This window comes from Trichoplusia ni, chromosome 7 (assembly GCF_003590095.1).
Source record: "Trichoplusia ni isolate ovarian cell line Hi5 chromosome 7, tn1, whole genome shotgun sequence".
In the NCBI taxonomy this organism is placed as follows: Eukaryota; Metazoa; Arthropoda; class Insecta; order Lepidoptera; family Noctuidae; genus Trichoplusia; species Trichoplusia ni.
The window spans coordinates 4,450,461-4,460,397 of NC_039484.1; the positions used below are offsets into that span (position 1 = coordinate 4,450,461).

A 9,937-nucleotide genomic window follows, 5' to 3' on the forward strand; every position below is an offset into this window, starting at 1 on the left:
AATGTATGGAAGTTTCAGTTTTATACATTTGACTGATTTCTGTCATTGGTTTTGATTATAGGAGTGTTACTGGTCCTTCTTTATCTGCGTTATTGTAATAAGTCATAGTGTAAAAATAACTTATAATTGTAAAAATACAGTTTTCATTGATTTCCAGTTTGAGCTATAACCTCTACTCTTATCGTAACTAATATAAAATTACCCATTAGGAAACATAACTTCCATTTAATGTACATTTTTACAATACTTAATTAAATCTAATATCATTGTGGGTTATAAAAGTTGAAGTAATCTAAATTTTTGTACTATAATTTCCAGCTCGTTTTTCGAAAATTCATTTTATATAAATACAGTAAAATACATTTTGGAATACAGTTTAATACATTTTGTTGTCATATAGACTTCTGTAGAGTTCAACTCTGAAATAGGTTTTAATAAAACTCAAAAAATTTAAGATACTTTATAAAATTTGTCACATAAATTGTCTTATCACAAAACCTTGCTTTATAAAAGCTTTTTGAGAAATTAACAACAAGTTTAAAATAAACTTGACCAACTTACCACTCATTTGTGGTGTTTAGACTGGTGGTTTTGGGCCACAGTTGTGTGTGCTCTGAATGTAGACAATTCGTCCCCTGAAGGTGTGTAGAGCTGCCTTGCACCAGGGGCCTCGGGAACATCGCCACCTGATCTTGCCGTTACGAGCACAGCCGTTGAACCTGAACCTGTAGCCGCCGACGTTGATGCCCATCTTGCCTTGCTTGCTGAGGCAGTAGGACGCGAAGCAGTCGATGCCCGTCCCGATCAAGCCAACTGCAAAATATAATCATGTTAAATTCTGGTAGTAAAGAGGTTTCTCTTACACATTAACATTTAAGCTAACTACTTACTTGTAACTACTAATGTTATTTTATTTTCTAGAAAAAAATAGACATGGTGAATATATTGTTTTTATTAAAAGGACATCTTAGTATACAATAATATACTATTCTCCCTGTTACACAAGTGAAGACTTCAAAAAGGGTAAGACAAACGCCTTTTTTATCAAATTAATATTTTTACTGACATCCATTTTTATTTGCAGTGCGTTTCGGGCTGTCAAACCGTGGACATCTTGTCGTGCACGTAGGCGAATACAAGTTCATAAAACACGAATGCTATAAGAAGAAGGTGCGGTGGACTTGCTGCAAGAGAATACAACTTGGCTGCCGAGCAAGCATCACGACGCACGACACGGTCATCGTCAGGTCATTTTTGGATCACAATCATTAAAGTTATAACAATTTAAGACTACCCTCATGATCAAAACATATTGTTTGAAAACGGAACTACCGACATTTCTTTTTTATTGACGAACTATATTGTTAACGTATTGTGCCTTACTGTTAAAAATATGTTATATTTGTAAGAGGACCATGTAGACATTGTGTACTACTATATCTAGTTACAATATATGTAATATCGGCCATATTTTTTTGGTTAAAATTATAACAGGGTAGAGAAGATTGGTGCCTAATTGATTGATACTTGTTGCAGTTATACTTTAGATACGTATTAAGTTTATTAGACATTCATTGTTGCAACTTAACGACATTAAAATTGCTGGTCAATTACAAAGAAATAAACTTTACAAATGTAATACAAATCAGAAAAAATATTAAATAAATAAATATAACTGTCACTTTTTCCAATACATAAATACATTTGTTGCTGAAATAAAGGTAGTATTGATAAACTCGTTTTAATGTAGCAGAAGAGTAAGCGAGACAGCGTATTACACGATGTAGAGCGGCTTCTCGCTATCACAATTGCAACAGTCCTATTTTATGAGATGGTTGAAGGACAATATCAGTTTTATGCAATCTTACCGTGTGTATATAGCTTTGGTTTGTAGTCCAAGCGAAAAATAATCTTGAATCTTATAGTATTAAGTTTATTTTACATTCCTGTATCGTATTTTTAAGTTTAATCATTTATTGTATAATTTTTCTTTAATTATTAAGTTTTCTGTTTATTTAGTATTAAGTGCCTTGATCTTGTTAAATTAAGTCTTAATAAAGCCCCATGCATTGGATGCGTTATGAGCTTTAAATTAGCGTAAAATTATTAAAATGTCAGTTTAGTTAGTAAGTGACACTTGTATATTGAATATTTTTGTATGTTGACACAGTTTGTAATAAAAGTACATATTTTGGGATCTTTTTTTCATTACTCTCTCGTGAACGTGATAACGAGAGAACCCTTTTGCTAAATAGGAAAATAAAATGACTTATCTAGTTTAAGAATATCATATTTTTGGCTTATAATCTTCAGTTACAATTCATAAATCACCGTTGACAACATAATTGTTTCTCTTCTGCCGTAACCGCTTATTATCACAAAAAAAAAAATCAAGAGTAGAGTTAGAGTAACCCTGAAATTAAACATTTAAAAAGACCTACAAAAGAAGCAATAAAATACTCCAGCCTCTGGAATATCATGTATAGTATATAGTTGTCTTTTCAGTGGACTAGACTAGGATTACGAATTTAATAATGAGATCAATTTATTAAATAATAATCACATTTTCATATAAATATAATTTTTAAAATATCTTACATTCTATTAGATAGATATGACTGGCACATAAAATACGATTAAAGTTATAGGGTAGTAAGTACCTTACCCAGGGTCGTAAATCACTTGCATACAACCTAACGCCATCTCTTGGTGCAGCTGTGGAAGCGTGCGTAGAGCGGAGTCTCTTTCACAACTGCAATAATATTACTTCAAGAGTCCCGACGTCATGAAATAAATTAACAAGTATGTGGAATAAACTTGTTTTTATTTAAATAATCTATCTGTCCAGCTATAGTTCTAACCATAGCTTTGCACTTCTTTCCCTTTCTGTGCCTGCAGTACCAAAGTTGGACTTTCTTCTGGCGGTACGCATTGTGCGGCCTGTACACGTGACCGCCAAAGATTAGTTTCGGATATCCATTGGCTTGTAGAATCTGGACCAAGTCTAGAATTTCACCACAATAGTTAGGCAGTTTTTACCGATTTTTTACACTAGATACTTTCGAAGCTTAGCTAGATGAATAAAACATGCATAATAATTCACATTACTAGTATTTCATCAAGACTTTCGGTTTCATTTAAAAAAGATATATGATATTGGTGTTTAACACATTCATAATTAGTTTCTTAACAATATTTAAGTGAAAAACCGTGCGGCTTCTAATAAATGTTCCTGTAGGAAGGAAATCTGTGGCAGTATGTCTTGAGCTTGCTGCGTCGCGAGGGTTCGGTTCGGCCAGTCTCCAATCCCGAAGTGGTTGTGCTCTTTGCAGGTCCTCACGATGGCATTGCCGTGGGTCCAGACTGCCGCCTTGCAGTCAGACCGGTGCCTGTGACAGCGCCACCGGATCATGCATTTCTTGTTCACAAGATGGCGGTAGTAGCCATGTTTGCCAACGAACAAAACCGGTCGGTTGTTGTGCGTTAGTTTAACGTGAAATTCTGAAAAGTTAAAGGTTATTTCATACATTCTGTGATTTTTTAATGATAAAATAGGTGTATTTAAATTTGAAATTTAATCAGACGATCGTGGATAAGTGGGGCCGATATCATTTCTCGTCTGGAATCAAATTTTAGAATATTTGTTTTTGACTATTATATAAGTAAGATTAATATGATCACGTTTTATAGGTTGCGGCGCTCAAGAGGCTATATTAATTATTACAAAATAGTAATCACTTGTACACACATCAAGAAACAAATGCAGTACAAATAATTGAAAAATCCATTGTATAGCAATGTTTTTATTGAACGCAACATAAAAGCACTAACATTAACGTACAAAAATGTCTAAATTATTTGTAAAACTGTACAATTACAATACAACGATATACCGTTAAATTCTATTTACGTACTTCAAAGAGCATTCTAGGTAAAATCTGAGGCTTAAATCTAGTGTTATTTGTAAAGCATACGGTAAACGACAAAAAAATAAAAATCTGTTACTGGAAGATGTAATGGAAGATGACGTTACTTGTTTGAAACAACAAATATTATTAAAAAAATAATAGCATAGAGGAAAAAAGGAATAAATAAATTTTCTTTCCATCTTTTAAAAGCCCGATCTTTCAATTAATTATTAAAATATATATTACCAAAGCCCGTCTTTTCTGATAAAAACTAGACTTTCCTATCACACTACCTAACATACGTATATTTTCAGAATTTCTAAAATTAATACAGCAGTAAAACGTGAAAGCTAAACTAACATTTTCTGTTTCATGTTAGTATGGAATAGATCTATTTTCAATAAAACAGTTTAAACAAAAACTAGAACGTTTATCATATAATATGTAAGGATTTTAGCCTAACTGCTAATTTGACCTAAGCTAATATTATCACAAATTGTTAGTAACATGTATTATGTATGAGAGACTACAAATATTATGTCACACAGTATTGATATTGAGTTTAACACCGAACTTTTGTGAGACAGTACATTTTTTCCCAAAAGTGAAAAGACAAAAACTAATAATCTGTTTAGGCCTCCAGACAGATTACGAACAAATACTGAATTTTTCCTTTTATTACAGCACTTGCTAGTAAAAATAGCTTACTGGTAAGTGACGTCACACGAGTTATAAAATCCCAAAAAATAGATTACCAACGTTTTTTGGTGATCTGTCTGACGGACTAAACATATATTTTAATGGCAAATACCCTATAATCGAATGACTTCTAAAGGGCCTACCTCCACTTTTCAAATATGATTGCAGTTTTGAAAGAGAGACACCGGTCTACACTGTGTAGTGCCGTCTCTTTCACTCCTGATCCGGCGATATGAGTATAAAACTTTACACTACACGTAAGTACATACATCTAAAACGATTAGTAGAATATAATTAGGTAAAAACATTAAATTAAGACTGCATTAAATACTCAACAGACTAATAAAATTGACTTTTAAAATGTTAACTGTCGTAAAATAAATTTTCAGTTAAAAAACTTTGAATGATGTAGTTAAATTAAATGTTTTTTATCATCATGCCAACTTGTGACAACGGCATTTTTCATAAAAAGGAATAAATTATTGTAAAATACAACAATAACAATCTTTAATGTCATATATTGCTAAAAAGGTTATTACTAACAATTTTTTTTTATCAACGTATACATTTTACCCTATTTTACTTATTAATTACAAATTTGCATTTAACATGTGCTTTGATTAATCACTTTTAATTAATATTATATACTATAATCGTATTGTTTACAGTTTGAATATTATAATCATTCAAACTGTTCAGATTAAAATTCCTTTAAATATTTTCGTTTTCAGAATCGTTGTCAATATTGATCCTACTGAAATACTTATATTGGTTTCACGTTCCTATTTCATAGAACTAATAGTTTTTTTTTGTTATCCTAAAGATAGGCTGCTGCTTTCTTCGATTCAATTCATGAGCTGCTAACATTTTAAGTCTTAGTAATTTCTAATTCATGTTTCACTAATTTTAAGTTGCCAAACGTAAAAGTATCAAAACCGAGTTGTTTTGATACTTTTACGTTAACTTTTACGAGAACGTTTCAAATATGAGGGTATTCAGAAAACAAACTCCATCTTTATAAGTAAATACAGATACAGTTTTAAGTTTTAGTTTCCTTATCATCCTTGATAGTTTCATTTCCTCAATGGTTGTGTTGATCGTTTAGTTTCATGATATAGCTGCCGTGGGTGATGGCGATCGCTCGGCACTTGTTAAAGGACTTGCAGCATCGCCACCGGGTCCTGCCCTGCCTGCTGATGTAATGCTTCATGAAGCGATTGTTGCCAATCATTAAGACTTTCCTTCCGTTTAGCTCCACGAAGACCGCCAGACGAGGTCCTGCAACCAGTCCTGTATATCTCAGTTGTAGGGTAATCTGTTTCCCTAGTAAGTCATTGACCATGAATCATGGATAGGATTCTGTCATAAGGAATTTATAAAAAAAACAAGGAGGTGTTTTTCTTCTCTTGTCTCGTGTCGTTTGGATGTAAAGATTAACATCTGGTTGATTTGTGCTTGAGGGGCAATTAAAGGCATATATTTCTCAAATAATTTTATTGAAAACATATGATAATATGATTTAAGGTCAGTTACGTACGATAAAAAATCTTCATATTCTTTAAATAATAATAAACATAACATAACTAGCGAATTTATAGTATCTAACAACTTAATTTAAATAAAATGTTATACACGAGACATAAAATAATGAATCACCAACAAAAACACCTAGATTCAAAAGATATTTCTCGAAATAACAAGACTTCTGGAAATGTGAATTATCTTATTGCATAGGCACTTACTGATATAAGAGACGGCGAACACATTTTTTTTTAAGTCTTTGTGTACCGTATCGGTAAAGAATGTCCGAAGATCTTGAGAGAGCTAGGCTAGTATTCACAGACCCACAATTAAATTGAAATCCATGCACACCAGCAGTTACGTCGTCCATCAAATATGATGTATTCTCAGCTCCTTCCATCCGAATCATATTCCTCATCGTGCGTGTGCTCAGTGGTTTTCAATAACCTGTTTCCCTTAGTGGCTGCAGATGCTCTGCATCCACTATGCCTTCGGATGCATCTCCAAGAGATCCTGTCACCATGAACGTAGTCTTGCCGATACTTATAATGGTCATGAAGCATGATAACAGCTCCTCTCTTACTCGTGGTCAGAACGAAATCCATATTATCTGCAATAAAACCAAATTCATCACACAGAGATAGTATCGGGGAGTATATAAAAAGGGTAATGAAAGAAAAGATGGTATTGATTAAGTACAATATATTTAGTTAAACAGAAATGCCTTATGTCTAGATAACGTAACGCCTTGTCAATCAAATAATACCAACACGTTACCTGTCGGAATGTCCCATTGAACGACAAATACATTCTATGAATAGATCATTTATCACTAAGTTTCTAAATGCGAGGAAGCATTTTCTGCTGCATTTCTAGGTATCATTACATTATATTCCGTTACTGTTAATCAGTGGCGTTTAAGTATAACTATTAAAATTAACAGAATTATTCTTGTAAGTGCCGATTTTTCATCGTCAAATAATGGAAATAATGGTAATTATATTATATTATATTATTAATTATATTTTCTCACACTGAAACATTCGTAAAATTTATTCCTCTGAAACATATTTGACGCTTGAAAATTCGACTTCTTTATAATCATTAAAACTATTTTATTAATTCTATAAACGTCATGCTTCTTGTTATATCTTATTTGCATAATATTCAAATTTTACTTGGTCTAAAACGGCTAGAGTACATTGGTTTTTATATAATAGTCGCCCAGGAGGCTTGTTTAGTAACAGGCAGTAATGGAGGTATCTATTGGTTTCAAAATAATCAATTAATTAAAATCGCACCATTATACTGTGTCAAAAGATATTTAAAAAGGTTAGCACACGAAAAAAGACACAATAAATACAACATTTAAACTAGTCTTAACAAAGTCTACATTGATTAAACAACTTATTTAAAATTTGAGTATAAGTAGCTACTAAATAGTGCCGTCATTGACAGTTTCAGATGGAACTCCATCAGGAACAATTTTAAGGATGTCGAGTGGATCATTTCTATCAATAGGTGATTCAGTTACTTCTTTTTTATTGTCATGAGACTTTGGGAGTTTCATTTAAGTTCATGTCATCAGGTACTTTTAAATTCACATCGTCAGGAACTTTTGGATTTACATCATCAGTCACATTCACGTTGATATCGTCAGTGACGTTTACGTCATCGGTCACATTTAAGTTTACGTCATCAGTGACATTTACATGTAAGTCGTCAGTAACATTTATATTTACTTTATCAATAACATTTATGTTAGTATCGTCAGAGGCATTCAGATTTGCGTTATCCCTGATGTTTAGGTTTAGGTTGTCAGGAAAGTTCACAACGTCATCAGTGACATTCACATATTGATTTTCATCAACATCATCTTCATTTGTTTTCCCCTCGTTGATGTCATCCGATGTGCGCAATGTTACTATGTTATCGAAATGTGGCGCAATATGGCAGTTAAGAATGTTTTTAGGTGAAGTATCAGAGGTTGTAAGTGGATCAATGATCTCTTCTGATTCACAGCGAGCTACTTCCACCGTCTTAGATTGCGTGGGCAATGATGTAAAGTGGAAGTTATGAATGTTATTTTGCGACATCCTTTTCTTTTCTAGCTCCAATTCCTCTCCGTCAGAGAGTATTTCTATGGGAGCTTCATCTCTTACTACTTCAATGACATCATCATCTGATAAGTTGCCGACTTCCATAACGTCGATTCGGTCGCTAACTTCTGACATTATATTGATATGGTCGACATCTTCTGTCATTACACTGATCCTTTTCCCTAACTGTGTTATATCATCCAGGGGTGGCAAACGCAGAGATTGAAGGGGCTGTACAAGTTCTGTAAAAGGAAATCATATTTAAAAGTAACTAATGATGATTCAAAATTCGTTTACGTTAATTATTTCTAGGTGTTTCTAAATTCCTATATTGTATAAATAATAAATTACAGCTGTTAGCCTTATATTTTAGGATGGTTTAAAACAAGGAATAATAAAACAAGATAAGACTTTATTGATACACTGAGACAAATAAAAAATGATTGCAACGTAATCAATTTTATTACCTTACTCGACATATTTTTTCTTAACTGAACATCTTATTATCTCTTAACACTACATATAAACAATTATGAAGATTGCAATTTTTGTAAAGATATTACTATAGCTAATGTTACTAGATTAATGAACATCTATGTACTTACGAATAATTAAGTGATAACTTATTTGATACCATTATTTACGTAGTCTTAACATAATATTTTCATGTATTTAATAATTGATGGTACACCAATTATTTATTTCATATACATATATCTGTATCAAGAGTATAATAGTAATTTGAGAATATGTAATATAATATGTATAAGTACAAATACTATCTTAATATGTAGCGTACTTGTAAATATAAATAAACTACAAGAATTTCATTTTTAAGTAACAAAAAAAACCCTTTTGAGCCATTTAAATCAATTTTCCTTAAGAATTTTACAATTATGGTTCTATGCTTAAGTTTAATAAAGAATGCACAAATGATAACCGTTTTATCATAATTTAGATGCAACCTCCAATAACTTTTACGTTTTTTTTTAATAGAATATATGATACGAACCTTTTTGAGCAACCGTACATTTTAAGTTTGTTCAAACCAACGACCATACAACCCATTGACGCCTTGCACTCAGTCTAACTCTAATGCTTTAAAACAATTATGTAAAATAGTTGAGATAGGACGAAGCGTACTGCATTTTGACCCTTTCGAGACAATGTTAACGCGAAAGTATTAACATCACATGATGCTGGTTGAAACTATTTTAAAATTGATGAGAAAGAAGTAAAGAGCAGCGACATCAGATTTGCAAGTCTGATGTTTTGACAGACATCGGTTGTTTCAGGTCCCTAGGGGCTGTATGGTTGGTAAATTAAACTATTAAGTAAATTAAGTGATTATAACTATTTGATATACTACAAGTAGTATACAGTTGTGTATTCTCTTTTTAATATTGTCCACTGTATTCAGAAGAGCTTAAGTAAAAAGTGTAAACGCAACTTGCCAATCAACTCAAATCAAAATAGGATTTTCTATTTTGAAGCCCCCGTCGCAAAAATAACTTTAACGTGTCTGTGGTTTCACATCATATTAAACACTTAGATAACATCAAATGGCCTTTATAAGCTTATTGCCCTTGGTTAAATGTATTCTTATTTTATTTTATTGGCATATGTTTGTGTTGATACAACCGAATTTATACAAAAAAGAATTTTTATGGACATACTTCTGGATACACAAAATCGAGGAAAGTGTAATAA

General features: G+C 32.1%; 1 long non-coding RNA gene across 1 annotated transcript; it reads left to right on the forward strand.

The window, feature by feature from the left end:
* The first annotated feature begins 724 nt into the window (after positions 1-724).
* On the forward strand, positions 725-2,197 carry LOC113495655. Its single transcript, XR_003400750.1, has 2 exons — positions 725-1,023; positions 1,085-2,197. It is a non-coding gene; the product is annotated as an uncharacterized LOC113495655 (long non-coding RNA).
* The last annotated feature ends 7,740 nt before the right edge of the window (positions 2,198-9,937 follow it).